The sequence below is a fragment of the Pongo pygmaeus genome, chromosome 4 (genome assembly GCF_028885625.2).
Source record: "Pongo pygmaeus isolate AG05252 chromosome 4, NHGRI_mPonPyg2-v2.0_pri, whole genome shotgun sequence".
NCBI lineage: Eukaryota > Metazoa > Chordata > Mammalia > Primates > Hominidae > Pongo > Pongo pygmaeus.
Window position 1 is genome coordinate 10,325,572 of NC_072377.2, and position 22,378 is coordinate 10,347,949.

The window sequence follows — 22,378 nt, forward strand, 5'->3', positions numbered from 1 at the left end:
TGATATGTTTTGAATTGCTTTTCATTTTATTATCACATTAGTTCCTTCTTAATGGTTTTACTAGAACTCAGAAGTCTCTGGAGTTTTAATAACCTCTCTTTTTTCTGTACTTATAGTCATGGAATTAATTTTATAAAATCACGATCCTTCACTGAATATGTCATTGGGCCAAAAGAATAAAATTCAATAAGAAGAATTAGACCTTGAAGAGTGACTGACAATTCATCTTGCTACTGATTTTTCACTTTGAGACTTTCATCTGCTTTGCAGCAGCACAGTTTCTGTTCTTTCCACCTCTAAGAATATACTTTAGGCTGAGGAATACTTTGGAATTCTTTGAACTGAGGATTATTAAACTTTTTTATATAAGCTGACTTTTTTAAATATAGGAAAGTACATATTCTTATTCATCTAAGAATACAACTCTTTTGTAGCTGGCTTTGTTTAAAGAACAGATAACAATAAGATGAATTTTTAAAATCATCAAATTATCAATCAACCAATTTTCTCAGGATCTTATTTTCATGTTTATCTTCTTTGATCCATAGTGGTAGCAATTCTCTCAAAAATAAATATCTACTAATGAAAGTCCTGAGATCAAAACTCCTTTATTAAATATAATTTAATTGACGTGAATTAATATTAAAAGAACAAAATGTCACCTATAACATAGCCTGAAAGAACAAAAATTTTAAATCACTTTTTATCTTAGACATTGTCAAAGCAATGAGACTATCAAGTGGAAATCAGTAGTCAAATTTTCAAAGAGGAATAAATAATTAAGTGCCTGATAACAATATTAAGAATTGGGTGAATTAAAATCATAGTTACCAAAGATTCATTATCAAATGAAGGATTATTTCAGGTGATAAGAAACTTCTACTTTTACAGGCATATAACTGAATACATACACTGCTGCTATAGTCTCTCTGGCACCAGCAAATTAGAATATTATTACCCTCATCTCACAATTTCTCCTCTAAATCTAACACATAATGGATGTGCAATAAATGTCTACTGAATGAATGCTTTTGTGCAGTTAATGGGTTTAATCAGTTAAAAGAGAACTGAGCTCTTCAGACATAACTCCTTGGTCAGACAAAGCCGCAAATTTTGCAACTTGTCAATTATTGATGGATTTGATCTTTTAACAATTCATTTGGGAAGCTGAATTATCTCTAAAGATATTTAAATAAGTAAACTATTAAGGTGATAACCAAACTAAGACACAAACTATTAATATGTTGGTTCTTGACACATATAAAACTAAACACAGATTTTAATTTCTTCAAAAGCATCAGGTATCCAAATAGCTTCACTGGTAAAAATCTACCAAATGTTTAAAGAAGAATTAACATCGATCCTTCACAAACTCTAAAATAAACTTCAAAAAATGGGAAAGGAGGGAATACTTCTGAACTCATAAGCCCAGTATTACTGTGATTCCAAAAACAGGTAAAAAAAAGTCATAGGAACAGAAAACTACAGACGAATATCCTTTATGAGTCTACGCATAAAAATCCTCAACAAAATACAAGAAAACTGAGTCCAGCAACATATAAAAAAACTATTTACCATAACCAAATGGGCTTTATCTTAGGAGTACGAGTTGATTCAATATATAAAAAACAATCAATGCATTAAAAATGCACTGTACTACTTAATAGAAGAAAAAAACACCATATGATCTTCTAACAGAAACAGAAAAAGCATTTGACAAAATCTAACACCCTTTTACAATAACGATGTCCCATAAATCAGAAATAGAAGATAACTTCCTCATCCACTCACCACTTCTATTCAACATTGTATAGGAAGTTCTAGCCAAAGCAATTAGACAAGAAAAAGAAAAAAAGACTCCAGATTAGATGACATAACCTTATGTATAGGAAATCCTAAGAGATCCACAAATAAACTATTAGATCTAATAGATGTATTTAGAAAGGTTACAGGACAGGGCATGGTGGCCTATGCCTATAATCCCAGCACTTTGAGAGGTTGAGGTGGGAGGATCACTCGAGCCTAGGAGTTTGAGACCAGCCTGAGCAACATGGTGAGACCCTATCTCTATAAAAAATAAAATAAAATAATTAGTCACCCATGGTGGCACACGCCTATGGTCTCAGCTACTCAAGAGGCTGATGCAGAATTGCTTGAGCCAGGAGGTCAAGGTTCCAATGAGCTATGACTACGCCACTGCACCCAAGCTAGGGTAACAGAGCAAGACCCTGTCTCAAAAAGAAAAAAGAAAGGTTACAGGATGCAAGATCAATATGCAAATTGCATTTCTATACACCAGCAATGAACAATCTGGAAAAGCAATTTGGAAAATAATTTACAATAGTATGTATTTACGAATAAACTTAACAAAAGAAGTGGAAGATTTGTATGGGAAGACTACAAAACATTGTTGAAAGAAATTAAAGACCTAAGTAAAGGGAACAACATCCAATTTTTGTGAAGCATAAGACTTAATACTATGAAAATCTGGTTATGTTTTAAAAAGTGTATAGAAGGTTATAGCAGTTAAGCAAAGATGAAAATGAAAACTCTAAAAATCATACTTTGATTAAAGTCACATCTATTTTACTTAGGGAAATAATTTTTATCATCACTTTTCTATGTCCTACAGTGTTAACATAAAAATGTATCACATCAAAGCTACATTTCTGTAGGGTAATGGCTAATAAAATGACCCCAAATATCACTCTATCTTCCTCTTTTGTTAGGATAATTATAATAAAATATTCTGCAATTTTTTTTTCATTAGCAGGTAAATCACAACTATTATTTTGTTATTATTATTATCATTATTATTATATTATTTAGAGACAAGGTCTCACTCTGTCACTCAGGCTGGAGTACAGTGGTGTGATCATGGGTCACTGCAACCTCAAACTCCTGAGCTCAAGCAATCCTCCCATCTGAGCCTCTCAAGTAGCTGGAACTACAGGCATACACCACCATGCCCAGGTAGATTTTTTTTAGAAATAGGATCTCACTGTGCTCTCCAGACTGCTCTTGAACTCCTGGCCTCAAGCGATCCTCGCGCCTCACCCTCCCAAGTACGCGTTTATTCATTAATTTTGCCCCACTGACTCCCTTTTCTCAGCAAGTTTTACCATTTTACAAAATATTAATATTCGATCAGTGATGTTTAAATAAAGCACCAGCCATAGTTATGACAGTATTTTCAGAGACGGAGTTCTTTTCTTCAGTTTCTGCACCTTGCATCTATTCACTGACTCATTGAAAATTTTACACATTTTACAAATTTTACCATTTACACATACTGTCTGTGTATGTATGTGCTTAATTTTGTAAAAACAATTACAATCAGGTTAAGGAAATAACTATAATCTAATGTTCATTAAAGTGAAGATCGATCTCAAAAGATAATTATAAAACTACAGCTTAATTCTCTCATAACCTCAGATGTACAAATTGATCTACAAATCTAAAGACCAATCTTTTATTCTTCCCCAAATGGCAGTGAAAAAGACTAAAGAGGCTCCTGAAGGTTTAAAACACTGGAGGATAAAATTTCCATTATGTTTAATATCATTCTAGCAGTGATACTCTGGATCTGTGATAGATTTTAGAGGGCACTGAACATACTGGATTTGAATTATAATGATCAAATCTATCAATCATTATCGTAACAGATTTCTTAATTAAAATACATTATAATTATAATGGTTATAATACCTTTCTTATAAGAAGCCTGCTTTTCAGACTTCCTTCACTAATCCATGTAAAAGGAGGGAGGCAACAGATACTATTAATAATATCTCCATTTCATATTTTAAATACAGAAATGAAATGCTTAGCACAATGTCACCTGACATCACAAACATTTTTAACACTAGGCCAAAGGAGAGAGAAAACAAGCATAACAAACTAAGCATCTGGCACCTGTCATTTAGGGACTAAAAATTTCTACTCTAGGTCAAAGATTTTACAGGTTGAATGTGAACATAACAGTATGAAAGCCCATACAAGTATCTCTGAACTGTGATGACATTTAGATGTTACTAATACAAATGGGATAAAAACACTGAAAATGCCCTCTTTGAAACAACAGCAATGAAAAATATAGCGGTTCCTACAAAGTTTAAGAAAGTTGTTCATAAGGGCCAGGCACAGTGGCTCAAGCCTGTAATCCCAGCACTTTGGGAGGCCGAGGGAATTCGAGACCAGCCTGACCAACATGGAGAAACCCCGTCTCTATTAAAAATACAAAATTAGCCGGGCGTGGTGGCGCATGCTTGTAATTCCAGCTACTGGAGAGGCTGAGGCAGGAGAATTGCGTGAACCCGGGAGACAGAGGTTGCGGTGAGCAGAGATCCCGCCATTGCACTCCAGCTTGGGCAACAAGAACAAAACTCCGTCTCAAAAAAAAAAAAAAAGAAAGAGAAAGTTGTTCATAAAGATTTTAAGTTGTCAACAGGAGAATTTTCTGAAAATAAAGGAGATAAAGAAAAAAATATTTAGAGCTAGCACATACCTACATATTTTCTCACCATCCCACTATCTAGCATACAGTCAGAGAGCTTTTTTCTGCAAATGGAAAATTTCACATGAATATAGGCAAATTGGAAACCTAATTCAGTGATGACACTATTTTCACACTTTTTAAATTTCTGATGGTATTGATAAAAGATATGTATTTGTTCTGGTAGTTGCCTTTATATATTTATAGTGCCTTTATACACCTTTCTTCTCACCATTTTACTATCTGCTTTTCAGTCTTCACTGGAATCCTTTGACTGCCACATATTAGCTATATAACAAGCAATGGTCTTTTACCATTTTCCCCTTTCTCTCTTTTTTCCTATATCTTAGTAACATTTTTTCAACTTTGTCAGAACCTATGACTTTTGCATATTTTTTATACTCACATTTCCACTCTAGTTTTAGTCTTAATTCTACAATAATATATATTAAATTGGCATCATTAGTCCTTTTGCTAAAATTTCCCTAGTTGTTTGTAAGTTTGATGAAGCTCCTCTTCTGGTAGATACCTCAGAAAAGGTTCCTGAGTACAGTATTCCCTGAGTTCCTGTACACGTAGAACTATTTTTATACAGCTTTGATTCTTAACGAACAGCTCAACTGAATGTAAAATTCTTGGCTTGCACTTTCTTTCCTTGAGTTTCTTAAAAATGTTGCTTCACTGTTACTTTGCTTTGTACACTGCTATTGAGAAAGCTAATGCCAGCCTAATTTCCTTACCTTTCTAAGTAATATTGTCTTTTTGCATGGAGGCCCTGGGGAATTTTTTCTTTGTCTTTAAAATCTAAAAATTTTACTACACTATTATAGCCTAGAGTTGATTATTCCATTCCATTGTTCCAGGCATATCATGGGCCATTTCAATATTTAGATTAAGGTTTTCTCTTATTTCTAGAAAGTTTTCTTGAAATATAGTTTTAAGTATTAGACCTGTTTCATTGTTTTATTTTTCTTCTTCTTCAAATATGCTTTCATTTATTCTTCTTTCTTTAAACATAGTTTTAATATTAGTTCCGGTCCATGGGTGGTGGTAAATCTTCTTCTCTTTCTCCTCCTTTGCTTCCTCCTCCTCCTCCTCCTTCCTCAGTATCGTCTTCTTCATCTTCATTGTCTTCTTCTTCTCCTTCCCTCCCTCTTCCTCTTCTTCAGTTTTACAAATGTTAGATCTGCTTTGCCTCTCTTCAAATTCAATCACTTTCTATCTGACCCTTTTTACTCCTGTCTTTATCTAATTGTTATTATTCTTGGTTGTTTGCCTACCTTTATTTAATAGTCGTATTAAAATTTCCAGGTACAAATAGCTTCACTAATAAATTTTACCACTGCTTAAAGAAGGAATAATAGCATTTGTGTGTCTAATTCTACATAAACTCTATCAGAAAAGAGAAAATAAGGAAACACTCCTGAACTAAAATGGCCAGCATTGTCCTGATACCAAAACCCAAAAAAGACCTTCGCAAGAAAAGAAAACTAAAGATCACTATTCTTTATGAATATAGGATACAAAATTTGTCACCAAAATATTAGCAAATGAAATCAAGTAATCATAAGAAAGATTATTCATTATAACCAAGTGCAATTTATCTTCGCAACACACGGCTAGTTCAACATTCAAAAGTCTATTAATGTCATTCATCATGTCAGCAGACTAAAAAAGAAAACATGCGATCATCTTGACAGAAACAGAAAAAGCATTTTGAGGAATGCTTTTAATCAAATGATTGACATCAATTCATTATTTGTAAAACCTCAGCAAACTAGGAATATAATACAACTTTCTCAAGCTGATAAAGATCATGCTCAAAAAAACTACAGCTAAAGTTAACATAAAGCTTCATGGTGAAAGATTGAATACTTTCTTCCTAACACACGATAAAAGGCATGGATGTCTTCTTTCCCTGCTCTTATACAACATCAAAGTGAAGATCTTCAACCACGGCAATAAGGCAAAAAAAAAAAAAAAAAAAAAAGAAGGCATACAGATTAGAGAAGAAGAAATAAAACTGTCCCAATTTGTAAACAAAATTATGTATCTTAAAAATCACAAAGACAGCTTCACCAACATGACGAAACCCCATCGCTACCAAAAAATACAAAAATTAGCTGGGCATGGTGGCACATGCCTGTAGTACCAGATACTTGGGAGGCTGAGGTGGGAGAATCGCTTGAACCCAGGGACAGAGGTTCCAGTGAACTGAGATCACACCACTGTACTCCAGCCTGGGTGACAGAGTGAGACCTTGTCTCAAAAAAAAAAAAAATCATAAAGAATCTACAAAGGAACCACTTGTAAGCTTAGCAAAGTCATGCTTAATATATAAAAATATATAAATATATAAGTACATAAAAATCAGTTGTAATTCTATGTACAAGGAATAAAACAATTCTAATTACAAACTGAAGTTTTTTAAATACCATTTACAATAGTACCCAAAACATAAAATACTTAGGTATAAATCCAAAAAAATGTGCAAGATTTAGATACTGAAAACTATAAAACACTGATGAAAAATTTTAAAGACCTAAATAAATGTGAGATAGACCATGTTCATAGATTAGAAGACTCAATATTGTTCAGATATTAATTCTCCCAGTTTAATAGATTTTATGTAAACCCTTTCGAAGTCCCAAAGACTTTCTGGTAGAAGTTGATAAGAAATGCCAATGAAAAGACAAAGCAATTTCAATATCGAAAGCAACGTTTAAAAGGAACAAAGTTGGAGACACACCATCCAATTTCAAAATGTACTATAAAGCTACAATACTTAAGACTGTATAGTATTAAATAAAGGATAGACACATAAATCAGTGGTACAAAATATACACTTCCGAAATAGACTCACATTTACTTTGGCCAATTAATTTTCAACACAGATGCAATGGCAATTCAATGGAGAAAGAATAGTCTTTTGAACAAATAGTACTGTACCAATTGGGTAGCCATATGCAAAGAAATAAACCTTAATCCATACCTTATCCCATAAAAACTAACCCAGAATGAATCATAGGCCTAAACTATAAAACCTAAAACTATAAAACTTCTAAAATTACACATAGAAGAAAATCTTTGTGACGGTAGCAAAGATTTCTTAGATACGACACCAAAACACAATTCATAAAAGAAAAGACTGATTAAATTTCACTTCATCAAAATTAAAGACTTCTGCTTTGCAAAAGACACTATTAAGTGAATGAAAAGAAAAACTAGGCTGGGCACAGTGGCTCATACCTGTAATCCCAACACTTTGGGAGGCCGAGGCAGGAGGGTTGCTTGAAGCTAGGAGTTCAACACCAGCCTGGGCAACAAAGCATGACCCTGGTCTCTATTTTAAAAAGAGAAAGGAAGAAGGGGGAAAAAAAAAGAAAGAAAGAAAAGCCCACAAACTAGGAGAAAATACTGGCAAAACACATTGAGCCAAGCGCAGTGGCTCACGCCTGTAATCCCAGCACTTTGGAAGACCGACACGGGCGGATGACCTAAGGTCAGAAGTTTGAGACCAGCCTGGCCAACACGGTGAAACCCCATCTTTACTTAAAAAAAAAAATTATATATACAAAAATTATCTGGGCATGGAGGCACACACCTGTAGCCCTGGGGGGCGGAGATTGCAGTGAGCCGAGATTAGGCCACTGCACTCCAGCCTGGGTGACAGAGTGAGACTCCATCTCCAAAAAAAAAAAAAAGTCTGATAAAGGATTTGTATCCTAAATATATAAGGAATTATCAAAACTCAATAGTAAGTAAACAAACAACCCAATTTTTAAAATAGTCAAAAGATCTGAACAGACACTTCACCAAGGAAGATTCATAGGTAGCAAGCAAGCATATGAAAAGATGCTCCAGAGTATGTCATTAGGAAAATGAAAAATGAGACCCTAATAAGAAACCAGTACATCAGGACAGAAGGGAGAAAACCAAGAAAACCAAGTGCTGATGAGGAAGCACAGCAACCGGAGCTGTCATACACCGCAGGTGAGAATGCCAAATGGAACAGCATACTCAGGCAGCTTGGTGGGCCAGGCCCAGGGGCCCCCTGCTCTGTGCAGCCTGGGGTGGAATTATATGGTTTGGCTGTGTCTTCAGCCAAAATCTCATCTTGAATTGTAATACCCATAATCCCCACATGTCAAAGGTGGGACCAGACGGAGGTAATTGGATCATGGAGACGGTTTCCCTATGCTGTTCTTGTGATCATGAGTGAGTCTCACGAGATCTGATGGTCTTATAAGCGTCTGGTATTTCCCCTGCTTGTACTCTCTCTCTTCTGCCCTGTGAAGAATGTGCCTGCTTCTATTTTGCATTCTGCATGATTGTAAGTTTCCTGAGGCCGCCCCAGCAATGCGAAACTGTGAGTCAATTAAACCTCTTTACTTTATAAATTACCCAGTCTTGGGTATTCTTCATAGCAGTGAGAGTGCGGACTAATACAGGTAGCAAGCAAGCATATGAAAAGATGCTCCACATAGTATGTCATTAGGAAAACACAAAATGAAACCCTAATAAGAAACCAGTACATTAGGATAGAAGGAAGAAAACTAAGAAAACCAAGTGCTGATGAGAATCCAGAGCAACTGGACTGTCACGCACTGTGGGTGAGAATGCCAAAGGGTACAGCACACTCAGGCAGCTTCTCATAACATTCACATATAACCCCACTTACTTACACAACGTCAACAAAAACTCATGTTCACAACAGAAAACCTGTATGCAAATATTTATAGTGACCTTATCCATAATCATCAAAATGGGGAAAATCCAAATGTTTCCCTACTGGTGAATGGATAAACAGACAGGTACATCCATACAATGGACCGCTACTCATTGATGAAAAGTAATTAACATGCAACAACGTGGATGAAACTCAAATGCATTATACTAAGGGAAAGAAGCTGGACTCAAAGGGCAATTACATTCTGTGCGATTCCACTTATGTGGCATTATAGAAAAGGCTAAACTAATTGCACTCCAGCCTGGGCAACAGAGTGAGACTCCATCTTAAAAAAAAGAAAAGAAATAAATAAAAGGCTAAACTATAGGGACAGAAAACAGATCAGTGGTTACCAGGAAGTAAGAGTTAGAGAGGAGCTGACTTAGGGGGCACAATGGAATTTTGTGGATAATGGAATTTTTCTGCCTCTTGATTTGTGGTGATAGTTATGTGACTGTATGAATTGTTAGAACTCACAGCACTGTAAACCAAAAAGGGTGAATTTGTCTCTATGTAAATCATACCTCAATTTTTTTAAGTGTATGACTTTCATATTCTTCTGTTAACACCGGGAAACATTAAACTAAAACATTCCTACGTAGCACTTACATAACTTATCATTATCAACCTACACTCAGAAGATATTTCTATTTTCTCAGGACAGAATATTGGTTTTTCTGAACAAATGATTGAAAACTGAAAGAAAATACTATCAAGCCCACTTTGAACCTTTCTCCTGCTGTGGGGGAAAATTGTCTATAAATTGCAAATCACTGTCCTTCATCATTTCCCTTCACACACAAATTGAGCAGTAAAATCCTGTTTCTTCTTTTAATTTCAGCAATAGTTCATTTGCTTCTGGGAAAGAATTCATCATAATCAATCTGATTATTTTCATGTTTGCTAGCAGTTTGCATGATTTGACCAATAGTCATATGGATAATTTGAAATACTTGTTCGTTCAGATCAGTCTAACAATAATCCATTGTGTTCTGTAGCAAAGTAATTCTTTATGCCTGAAAAAAAAAATCAGAATCATCTGTTTTAATGCAAACTCTCCTGATACAGGATAAAATTCCTGTCTTAAATGGCATTGAGTAAAACCAACCTGAAGAAATAATCACCAAATGACTGAAGACACAAAACACCTACTCGTGAGCCAAACCGTGAAGCAGAATAAAATGTAAATCTATCATGTACTTATCTCATCTCAGAGAAGAGCCGAGCACTCAAGCTTTTCTTCTTCTTTTTGCCTAAGTGGGTGGAAATGTTTTCCTTTCATTTACTGGAAACAAAAGTGATGCCGCATCAGCAGATAGACTACAAAATAAAACATTAAAAAAAAAAAAAAGATGATGCCTAGTTAAATGTAAACAAGGCACATGACAGGAGACTCCATTAGGGCATGAATTTTGCAATCAAAAACTGTATTGGGAGCCGGGCTCAGTGGCTCACACCTGTAATCCCAGCACTTGGGGAGGCCAAGGCGGGCAGAGCACCTGGGATCAGGAGTTCAAGACCAACCCAACCAACATGGTGAAACCCCGTCTCTAATAAAAATATGTGCCACATGGTGGCACGTGCCTGTAGTCCCAGCTACTAGGGAAGCTGAGGTAGGAGGATCACTTGAATCTAGGAAGTGGAGGTTTCAGTGAGCCGAGATCGCACCACTGCACTCCAGCTTGAGTGACAGAGTGAGACCCTGCCTCAAAAAAAAAAAAAATTGTATTGGGGAAAATGTACATGTGGAAAGAAAAGGCCTATGATCCTATCGAGGACAGAAAGAGCACACAGCACATGCCAGGACCCACGGGGCCCAAGATGCAGTATAGATAGGACAGCCAAAAATACACCAAGTTAGCAGTGGAGGGAGGACGAGAGAAGTCAGCTCAGCCAACCAGTGAACAGGAAGAAACCAATAAGTGGAAAAGAATTCATAAATTGTAAATAAAATCAGAAACATGATCAATGTGAAATAATTCTATTTTGGGAACAAAAGACATGTTTTGACACATCATAAATGAAAAATGTTAGTAGAGTGAAATGTTCTCTCAATTAGTCATTACGCTAAGAGAAAATTTGTTATTAAAAATTCCAATTTGGACTAACTGGACTTTAGGAAGGTCCTTATAGCCAAAACAGAGAAACAGAAGCTAGAAGAGAGCATCGAGTAGATTATTAGCTAAATAAACAATCAGCCAGGTGCGGTGGTCCCAGCACTTTGGGTGCCCAAGGCAGGTGGATCGCTTGAGCCCAGGAGTTTGAGACCACCCATGGGAAATATGGAAAAACTCTGTCTCTACAAAAAAAAAATTAAAAAATGCTAAACTTAGCCGGGTGTGGTGGTGTATGCCTATAGTCCCACCTACTCAGGAGGCTGAGGTGAGAGGATCAATGGAGCCCAGGAGGTAGAGGCTGCAGTGAGCCATGATCATGCCACTGCACTCCAGCCTGGGCAACGGAGGGAGAGCTGTCTCAAAAAAATAAATAAGTATATAAATAAACATTCTCCTAAGAGTGCTTAACAACAGCACAAATCAGATACAATTTGTCAGCTAGGGAGGTCTCAGGTGTCTGATCACAGCCCTGTCTCAAAGTTTGCATCTGTTCCTCTCAAACAACATAGACAAGAATACTGATCGCACGGTTATTAAAGTCACATGTAGCATAAAGTACACAGAGATTACCAAATGATTGATTAAATTTACACCCCAAAAGCCCTAAATAACCCATAGCAATGGGGCAAATCTAACATGATGAAATTTAAAAAGGAATATATTTCAGGTTCCTCTCTTGCTTCAAAAACATAAAACCCACTTGGGTCAAAAATAACTCCACTTACGTGGTTTATATAAGATATATTATGTGGCATATGTGGCTTATCAGAAGCATAAGCAAAAACTCCACAGAAGTTGAGAGTGTGATGTCCCAGCCTCATTCAAGAGCAAGGAAAGGGGTGGTCTGTTCTCCTCTGCACTAGGTGAGCCACACCAGCGGCTGTGTCTGGCTCTAGGAGCCACATTCCAGAAAGATGATTTACAACCTAGCTTCTGTCAAGGAGAGTTACCAGCCTAGGGGACCACTGGGTTATGTAAAGAACTGTAAGAACAGAAGACTGACTGGGGACACAAGAGACCTTCCAGCATTCCAAGTTCTAGCCCATAGTGAAAGTGTTAGATTTGCTCAGTGTGGTCCCCAGAGGGTGAAATTAGGGCCAGTGGGTGGCAAATTCTAGAGAGCCAGGTTTTAGCCAGGTATAGGAAGACATTTCCAAGCTAGGTGTGGTCCCTGTAATCCCAACACTTTGGGAGGCCGAGTGGAAGGATCACGTGAGCCCAGGAGTTCAAGGCCAGCTTAGGCAACATAGTGAAACCCCATCTCTATAAAAACTTTTTTTAAAAATTAGCCAGGTATGGTGGTGCATTCCTGTAGTCCCAGCTACTCAGGAGGCTGAGGCAGGAGGATCTCTTGAGCCCAGGAGGTCAAGGCTGCAGTGATTGCACCACTGCTCTCCAGCCTGGGCAACAGAGCAAGACCCTTTCTCCAAAAAAATAAAAAAGAAAAGAGAAAAGAGGAAGACATTTCTGACAGGGGTGCCTCAAGGTAAAACAAGCTGCCTTAAGAATTGGGAGCAAATTGCCAGTTTCTGGACACATTTCTGCAGAGGCTCCAAAACCACAAAAGAAATATTTCAGATGAGGGCTGATGGTCATTTGGGGTTACAAACCTAAAGGTTCCCCTCGGTGCTGTTTGTGTGTGTCATTTGCTCTTCACCCAATATGTCCACTTTTAGACAATACAAAAAGCAAAAGAGAACGTGTCTTGGCTTTTATCCTGCTGTCAAAATCTGGTGCGGGGCATAACCAGTTCTAAAAGGTAGCATTAAACTTTCAGAGAAGGCAAGAAAGGACAGTGGGGGCCAAGGGCAGAGGGAGGGCCACTGGAGACCAGACATCACCCACCACGGCCAGGGGATGGGAAGGACCCACCGAGAAGGGGAGTTCCGCCCAAGGCTGCTCCCTGGCTCCTCCACGCTGAGTCCGAGGCCTTTCCCTGCCCACCCACCGTCTGCCTCTTGCTAACCTTTTTGGCTCTTTAAGCTGCTGGCCTAAATCTCACAAATAGTGTGTTTCTGTCTTTTTACTTTATTATAAAAACGTAACAGAAAAAAAGGGAAAAGACTAGTTTTAAAAAAATCAAATCATGAACTATTTTCCCAATGCAAGTCATCTGAAATTCCCTTCTCCATCTTCGGGAAAGCTTCGCTCTGAATGCTAGTGGATTTGCCCTGAAGTACCCCAGCTCTGATTTCCGGAGCATTATTTACTACTGTACGTGGTCACGACAGTTCAGTCTATTTCAGTCCCACAGCAACACTGAGTATTTCTCTCTTCCATACTTGCTTTAAAAAGTTGCAACTCATATGTGAATCAAAGCTAATCTTCTATTTAAATATGCAAGCCTTCAAAACTTTTTATTGAAAAGTCATGAACACAGTAAAAAATGCAGAAAATATTTTAAAATATATAATGAAGAAGAAGTCTTCCTCTCATGTCCCAATCCCCATCCACCTTCCCCAAAGGCACAAGTGATGACCAATTTCTTGTATTAATCTATGCATAGATTATTTCTTTCTTTATTTTTGTTTGTTTTTTTTTTTTTTTTGAGATGCAGTTTTGCTCTTTCACCCAGGCTGGAGTGCAGTGGCATGATCTTGGCTCACTGCAACCTCTGCCCCCCGGGTTCAAGCAATTCTCCTCCCTCAGCCTCCCGAGTATCTGGGATTACAGGCACTCGCCACCACACCTGGCTAATTTTTGTATTTTTAGTAGAGACGGGGTTTCACCATGTTGGCCAGGCTGGTCTCGAACTCCTGACCTCAGGTGATCCGCCCGCCTCAGCCTCCCAAAGTGCTGGGATTACAGGCGTGAGCCACCACGCCCGGCCTGCACAGATTATTTCTAACATGATATGCAAGTGCATGTGTACGCTCACACACACATATGTGTGCATGCATCAACACGTGAACACTCTTTTTCACATAAATAGAAGCAACTCTCACACTGTTCTGCCCTTGTTTTTGCACTCAACAAGGTGTGCTACACTGGTCACTATACCACCAATTAACTCACACACCACTGGCATGCAGAGGAATGATGTCAGAGTAACCTGAAAGTTGCGTTGGTTCATAGGCAATGTTTTCTAGGCAAGGGGAGCTTAGTTTTGAATTACGAGTGTAGAATAAGGACCTTCAGCAAGAAAGGAAATGGCTCTCCACATGAAGATCTTTCAGTAGTGTCTTAAGAAAATATAAAAGGAGTGCCTGCATGGCCCCAGAGAGGGGCACCCCACCTTGCCAGTCCCCACCTTGTCGGTCCTGGGCTTGCAACAAGGTGTAAATCCTTCAGTGCTCATGTGCCTGTCATCCCCAAAGCAGCATCCCCACGCCATTATTATTATTAATAGTATCATCATCCCCTCAAGCAGTTTCAGCTCCACTGAGCTACCTGCTTGGACTGCCCAAGTTACCTCCCTATGTACCAGGATTGCTTCTGTCAGTGTTCAGGTTTGGAAGCTGCACATGTCTCGAGAGGGGTCCCAATAACGCTGCCTTTTCTGTAAAGCTGGTTATGTTTAATGTGTGCCGGGCAGAGTGCATGTGATGGCAGAGAAGCCTGTATCTTGGGAATCCCACGTGAACTGGTGCAGGTCACTGGACAGTCGTCTTCCTCACAGCTGCTCCATACACTAGCTGTGTACTTCACTAGTCCCCAACCAATGCCCGTCTAGGCTGCATGCAGTGACTTACTAATTAAATGATGCTGTAATTAACCTGGAAAGACATGGTTATGAACTGAATTGTGTTCCCCTCCAGAATTCATATGCTGAAGTCTTAACTCCCAGGACCTCAGATCATGACTGTATTTGGAGACAAGGTCTTTAAGGAGGTAACTACAGGGCCGGGCACAGTGGCTCACGCCTGTAATCCCAGGAGGCCAAAGCGGGTGGATCATCCGAGGTCAGGAGTTTGAGACCAGCCTGGCCAACAGGGTGAAACCCTGTCTCTACTAAAAATACAAAAAACTTAGCCAGGCATGGTGGCAGGTACCTGTAATCCCAGCTACTTGGGAGGCTGAGGCACGAGAATTGCTTGAACCTGGGAGGTGGAGGTTACAGTGAGCCGACATTGTGCCACTGCACTCCAGCCTGGGCGACAGAGTGAGACTCTGTCCCACAAAAAATAAAAATAAAATAATAAAGATATAATTAATATAATATATAAAATATAATAAAATAAAAACAGCAATATGTAATCTAACACTTAAATCAAAGATCAGTGGGCACGTGAAAAAAAAAAAAAAAAAGCCATGTGATAAAATCACAAAGGGTAAGTGCCTGGGATGAGGCGTAGGAAAGCAGAAAGGGAAAATCCCCTGCAAGATGGCAGCTTTACCTGCCTCACAATCCTGCTAACTGCTAGCTGTGCTTTACCTGGATTTAGCCTAATGCATCATGTCACCCTGTTGCTCCTTTAACTCTCACAGTGAACACAAGAAACACTACAAAGCCACTTTACAGCAAACCCTATCGGACCGCGCCACTTTCATGTACCACCCCGTGTGGGATGCACATGCATTTTGTGAAATTATTCTGACATTTGGATTCTTTTAAAAAATAATTGTGTGGCCCACTTTTTCATCCCACGATATTACAGAGAAGAAAGCTAACTTGATTCCTTCTTTCCGGCTTTGAATTAAACCTAGTGATCAATGAACTATTGTTTTATCAGTCTTTCCTGGATAATGTTCACACCATAATATTAAATTAGAAAAAGAAGACATCTAATTTCCCTCACCTATAAAAGTTATATGATCTTTCTGCTCATGTTCAATTCGCATCAGTCCATTGAGTCACAAGTGTTCCAACTCCAATATAATCGTGATGTGTCATTATTACAGGAGCACCTCATTCTGAAGAAATAAGGTGTTCTGCCTAAGAGGAGTCCCAGATAACTGAAGTTTGCTATTTGAGCACAGGAACTTTATTGTGTTATTTAAATGCAGCTATCCTTACATTTATATAAATGTACATTTTTCTATTTAAATATATAGCCCGCATTTTCTTTGGGGGATAATAAGTTCCTTGTGTTTAATAATTGCCATGGCAAGTGGTATTTCCATTCATCATGAAATCACTTATTTCATAAGTGGAGTTCTTCCAGGAACATGACACTCAATGTAATCAGATGAGGAGACAAGCCAAGACGTTCTGAGGTTCAGTGGCAGCTCTGCTCCTGCTGAACTCAGGGCCAAGGCCCCACTGGCCAGTGGATGGAGTGAGCCCCTGGCTTGGTCTTACCCCTCAGGATGGTGGCCTGCTCCCCAGACTCAGAGAAAAGCCTGACTGTTATTCTCCCATCTCTCTCACAGCCATTGCCATTCCTCTGGCCTCAATCTCGTAACCTTAATTCTATGTGCCCAATCTTTCTGTTCCCTAAATTCTCAACATGGAAGCTGACATCTCATCTCTTCCTGCCAGCCACTTTGCTGGCCAGCCTACAGCCTGGCCTGCTTTGGCTCAGAGGCCCAACACTGATCCCATCAGTTGGGGAAGGGCTGGGAAGGGGCAAGGGTTGGTCCTCATAAGGCTGCTCCCTTGGCAAAGAAGCAGTGTCACTTAAAAGAGGATGAGACACCACTAGTGACATATTCCCACCAGGGGCTTCAAGAACAGCCCCCCAGTTCTAATTGGCATGGAGTAAGCATCACTGTGTTAGCTCCAGCTAAACCCTCTGGGATCTGACAGACGCCAACTTTCTCTTCTGAGCATCCACACTTCTGGCTGGATTCTGATACAGTTTACCTTCATCCATCACCTTTGCCAATATTTTGGCTACTTTGTTAGGCAATACCAGAGTGAAAAACTGCCACAGCGCCCTCATGTTTGGGGGGATGCTAGGTTTAGATGGAGTTACGTGACACACTTTTATTGCCAAAGGCTGCTTTAGTGCTTCACAGATCTTCTGCGGAGGTCTGCCGAAAGGATTCAGGTGGCCCTGCTCAGACTGGAAAACTCCTCATTGTTCAGGGTCATTTTAGGACTCCACGCCTGCCTGTGGATGGATCCCTTCTACAACATCCCCACCAAGTGGCTGTCCAGCCTCCGCTCTGCATCTCCAGGAAGAAGGAACTGCGCCCACAGGCAACGCATTCTAATTTTAATGACTTTGTTAAGACGGTACTTTGTATTGAGCTTAAACTTCATATCCCTTCAACATCCACCCAGTGACCCTACTTTGCTCCCCAAAGCCAATCAGAACAGGTTTAGTTTCAGGGGAGCAACTGAGTGTAACAAAGACCTGGTGCTCCTGTGTCTGGCTGTGATTCTGAGCAAGTTAACTACCCTTGATTTAAAAAAAAAAAAAAGGAAGACAGGGCTATGTCCCTGCGGAGGAGAAGGGTATACAGTGCATGGAAACCCCTGGCACACAGTCGTGTCCACTACCTTCCTTTCATCTGCATGGCAGCCCTGCAGATATGTGAAAATATCTGTCATGCTGCCGCCAAACATCCTCTCGTCCAGAGTAAACATTCATAGCCTCTTTAATTGTGCCGCCTAGGATATGTTTTCAAGGCACTGACCATCCGGAATGTATTTCTGTTGATTAGTGTGGCTTCTGTTCCTTTTTCTATTTCTAGTTTTTTATCTCATCCATTCTAAACCATTGTTAGTTTAGGGACAGGCCATACCAAAGGCATCCCCCATTGTGAACCAGGAAGGGGAGGCTCAGAGGAGAACTCACCCAAGAAGAACCCCCCCATGGAGGGATGGTGCCAACTGTACCCCCAGTTGCCACCCACAGGGACAGTGGAACTTCTGCAGCCTGTTTAACCAACCAGCTGGACTGTCATGCTAGAAGTATGGTTGGCCTCTTCCCAGCCATCCCACTGGAGAATCCTTTGGAAGTATGGCTCCCTCCACTTCCCATCCTAATGAGGGCTAAGGAGATGTTGACTAGAGCTGGGAGAAGAGTGGACAGTGCCAGGGCTCAGGACTTGGGGTGGCTCTTCTAAGTTACCAGCTCCTATACTTGCTAACCCTATCTGCCAAGAACGACAGTCTGAAAGTGACCTTGGTTTCCCTAATTCCTTTCTAATCCTGAGAAATAGTTTCCTCTCCTATAAAGCTCTCTGTGGTATGAGGACATGGCTGAGGCTATGCTGTGGCTTTCCCATACCCCTAAGAACAGGACGCCCTCCTGGGGTGACTGGTGTTCCTCAGGAGCCATCTGATCACCTGGGAAGTCTGGTTCAAATGCACAGCCCTCTTGACTTGGTAGAGTTCCCCCAGACACCACTCCTAGGAGCTACTCTGTGAGTGGGGCTCCCTCCGCCTGGGAAGTCTCCATCCCTCACATGCTCCAGACGCACCTTCCAGTCCTCTAGTCCTCTCTGGGTGGGGAGTGGCCTCTCCATGCCTGCACCACACACTGTCGGCTCCCCTTGCCCCAGGTCACCCTTACAACCCTCCTTCCTCCTTCAGGATGATGTAGGGTGCAAATGACACAACATTCATATAAAAGCAGCATAAAACATGGGCTTATGACTTCACATAACAAGACGTCTTGCAGTACGAGACTCAGGGTCAATGCAGCAGCTCAGCAGCATACCCAAGACCCAGGGTTATTCCGTCTGTCTGCTCCACCAGCCTCGGCATCTTGGCTTCCATCTTCGCTTTCCCCTGCATGGTTACAGAGTGGCTGCTAAAGCTCCAGGCATTATCGTCTTACATAGCATGTCCAAAAATAGGAAGGATGCTTGCTCATTTAACACCTTCTATTAGCAACAAAAGCCTTTCCCAAAGCTCCTAGCAGACTTCCCCTCAAATCTCACTGGTAGGAACCAGGTCACATGCCCACAGCCCACCCTAACACCCATGGCAAAGGGGAATGGAATTGGGTAATTGATAGGGCCTCTCTTCCCTGAGCACATTGATCCTGACACCTGAGAAATGGAGGGCTCTGCTGGCAAGACAAAGAGGCGGGGGTAGGAGGCAGGCAGTGTCTGCACACCGTCTTCCCGGCCCCCTAGTGTCTCTGCTCCAGAACAGGCAAGCTGGGTCAGAGGCCTACAGATGTTACTGCACAGCCAGGTGAGAACAGCTCCATGGTCCAGATGACTTCAGGCGTCTTAATTAAAGGCTGGTCACACTAAGGCACATAGGGCCCCAAGGGTACTTCTTGTTCTTCTGTTTGTTGACTTAAGTAGACTCCTGAAGTATGCACTGCAATGACTACGGTTTTTCCCAGAATGTGCTCAGCCAGCGATAAGCAAAGAAATAAATGCAACGGCACAAGCTCAGAAGACTCCTGGACTTCAGAACACTTATTTCTTCACAGCCAGGTCTTTAACACCTTTGGCCACCAGGGAAAGTACTTTGGCAGAGGAATGGAATCCAGCTGCATGGCTTAAATGTCAAAAATCTTGCATTTCTTCTATTCTGTTGAGCTGTAATGTATGTTGTGCATACCATCTCCCAGCAACGATGAACACTGGAAAGTCTCATTTCTTAACTATTTTGAACTTGATCTCTCGTGCACTTAATGGACTAAGCATCTGAGGGAGTCTGAACACCAGAACTAACCGAGGGTCTGAGGAGTCCACCTGAGACACCTGGGGAACACAGGGTTGCATTCCTGGGGGTCATGCTTTTGGAGGAAGATGCATTCAGATGGGAGTTTGCTTAAGTCATCAGCCCAAGTGTTCATGGAAACCCCCATTTCTGTTTATCACAGGTCCTGTAAGGCTACATCACCCCTAAACTATACTTCTTTTATTTTCAATTTTATTGAGATAGAATTGGCCCCTGATTTCAGTCTGTACCTGCATTTATAAATCCTATTTTTGACAACCAACACAGTAGCTCTCATTACCTGATTCATGTCATGTACAAATTTGATCGACGTCCTTAACCTAATAACTGATAAAAATTTAAATCAGAGAAGCCACACTAACCTCTGCAGGAAAATCCTTACTGTACAGTTTACTTAACAAGCCACAATTTCAAAAAGCAGTTAAAGATCCTGCAGACTCCAAATCACAACACTTCTATGAAACAGCCCGTTTGAGGTTGAGAGACAAGCATCATCTAATTCTTGTGAAAAACTAAATGCTAAGTTATTAGTAACTTAATTAAAAACAAAAATGCTAAGTTATTAATAACTCTGCACATAGCTTGATGCCTGTATTAGTCTGTTGCCATGCTGCTGATAAAGATATACCTGAGACTGGCCAATTTACAAAATAAAGGGGTTTAATTGGACTTACAGCTCCACATGGCTGGGGAAGCCTCACAATCATAGCGGAAGGCAAGGAGGGGCAAGTCACATCTTACGTGCATGGCGGCAGGCAAAAAGAGCTTGTGCAGGAAACTACCCCTTACAATAACCATCAGATCTCGTGAGACTTACTATCATAAGAACAGCATGGGAAAGACCTGCCCCCGTGATTCAATTACCTCGCACTGGGTCCCTTCCACAACACATGGGAATTCAAGATGAGATTTGGATGGGGACACAGCCAAACCATATCATTCCATCCCTGGCCCCTCCCAAATCTCATGTCCTCACATTTCAAAACCAATCATACCTTCCCAACAGTCCTCCACAGTCTTATCTCATTTCAGCATTAACTCAAAAGTCCACAGTCCAAAGTCTCATCTGAGACAAGGCAATCCCTTCCACCTATGAGCTGTAAAATCAAAAGCAAGTTAGTTACTTTCTAGATTTAATGGGGATACAGGCATTGGATAAATACAGCCATTCCAAATGGGAGAGATGGGCCAAAACAAAGGGGCTACAGGCCCCATGCAAGTCCAAAATCCAGCAGGGTGGCAAATCTTAAAGCTCCAAAATGATCTCCTTTGACTCCATGTCTCACATCCCGGTCACACTGATGCAAAAGGTGGGTTCCCATGGTCTTGGGCAGCTCCACCCCTGTGGCTTTGCAGGGTATAGCCTCCCTCCTGGCTGCTTTCATGGGCTGGTGTTGAGTGTCTGTGGCTTTTCCAGGTGCACAGTGCAAGCTGTCAGTGGATCTACCATTCTGGGGTAGGCCCTCTTCTCACACCTCCACTAGGCGGTGCCCCAGTAAGGACTCTGTGTGGGGGCTCTAACCCCACATTTCCCTTCCACACTGCCCTAGCAGTCCTCACTGCCCACGAGGGCCCCGTCCCTGAAGCAAACTTTTGCCTGGGCATCCAGGCATTTCCATACATCTTCTGAAATCTAGGCGGAGGTTCCCAAACCTCAATTCTTGACTTCTGTGCACCCACAGGCTCAACACCACACGGAAACTGCCAAAACTTGGGGCTTCCACCCTCTGAAGCAACAGCCCGAGCTGTACCTTGGCCCATTTTAGTCATGACTGGAATGGCTGGGACACAGGGCACCAAGTCCTTAGACCGCACACAGCACAGTGACCCTGGGCATGGACCACATAACCTTTTTCTCCAGGCCTCCAGGCTTGTGATGGGAGGGGCTGCCATGAAGACCTCTGACATGCCCTGGAGACATTTTCCCCATCATCTTGGGGACTGACATTCAGTGCCTTGTTACTTATGCAAATTTCTGCATTCAGCTTCAATTTCCCCTCAGAAAATATGTTTTTCTTTTCTATTACATTGTCAGGCTGCAAACTTTCCAAACTTTTATGCTCTGCTTCCCTTATAAAACTGAATGCCTTTAACAGCACCCAAGTCACCTCTTGAATGCTTTGCTGCTTAGAAATTTCTTCTGCCAGATACCCTCAATCATCTCTCTCAAGTTCAAAGTTCCATAAATCTCTAGGGCAGAGGCAAAATGTCACCAGTCTCTTTGCTAAAACATAACAAGAGTCACCTTTGCTCCAGTTCCCAAGTTCCTCATCTCCATCTGAGACCACCTCAGCCTGGACCTTATTGTCCATATCACTATCAGGCTTTTGGTCAAAGCCATTCAACAAGTCTCAAGGAAGTTCCAAACTTTCCCACATTTTCCTGTCTTCTTCTGAGCCCTTCAAACTGTTCCAACCTCTGCCTGTTATCCAGTTCCAAAGTTGCTTCCACATTTTTGGGTATCTTTTCAGCAATATACCAATTTACTGTATTAGTCTGTT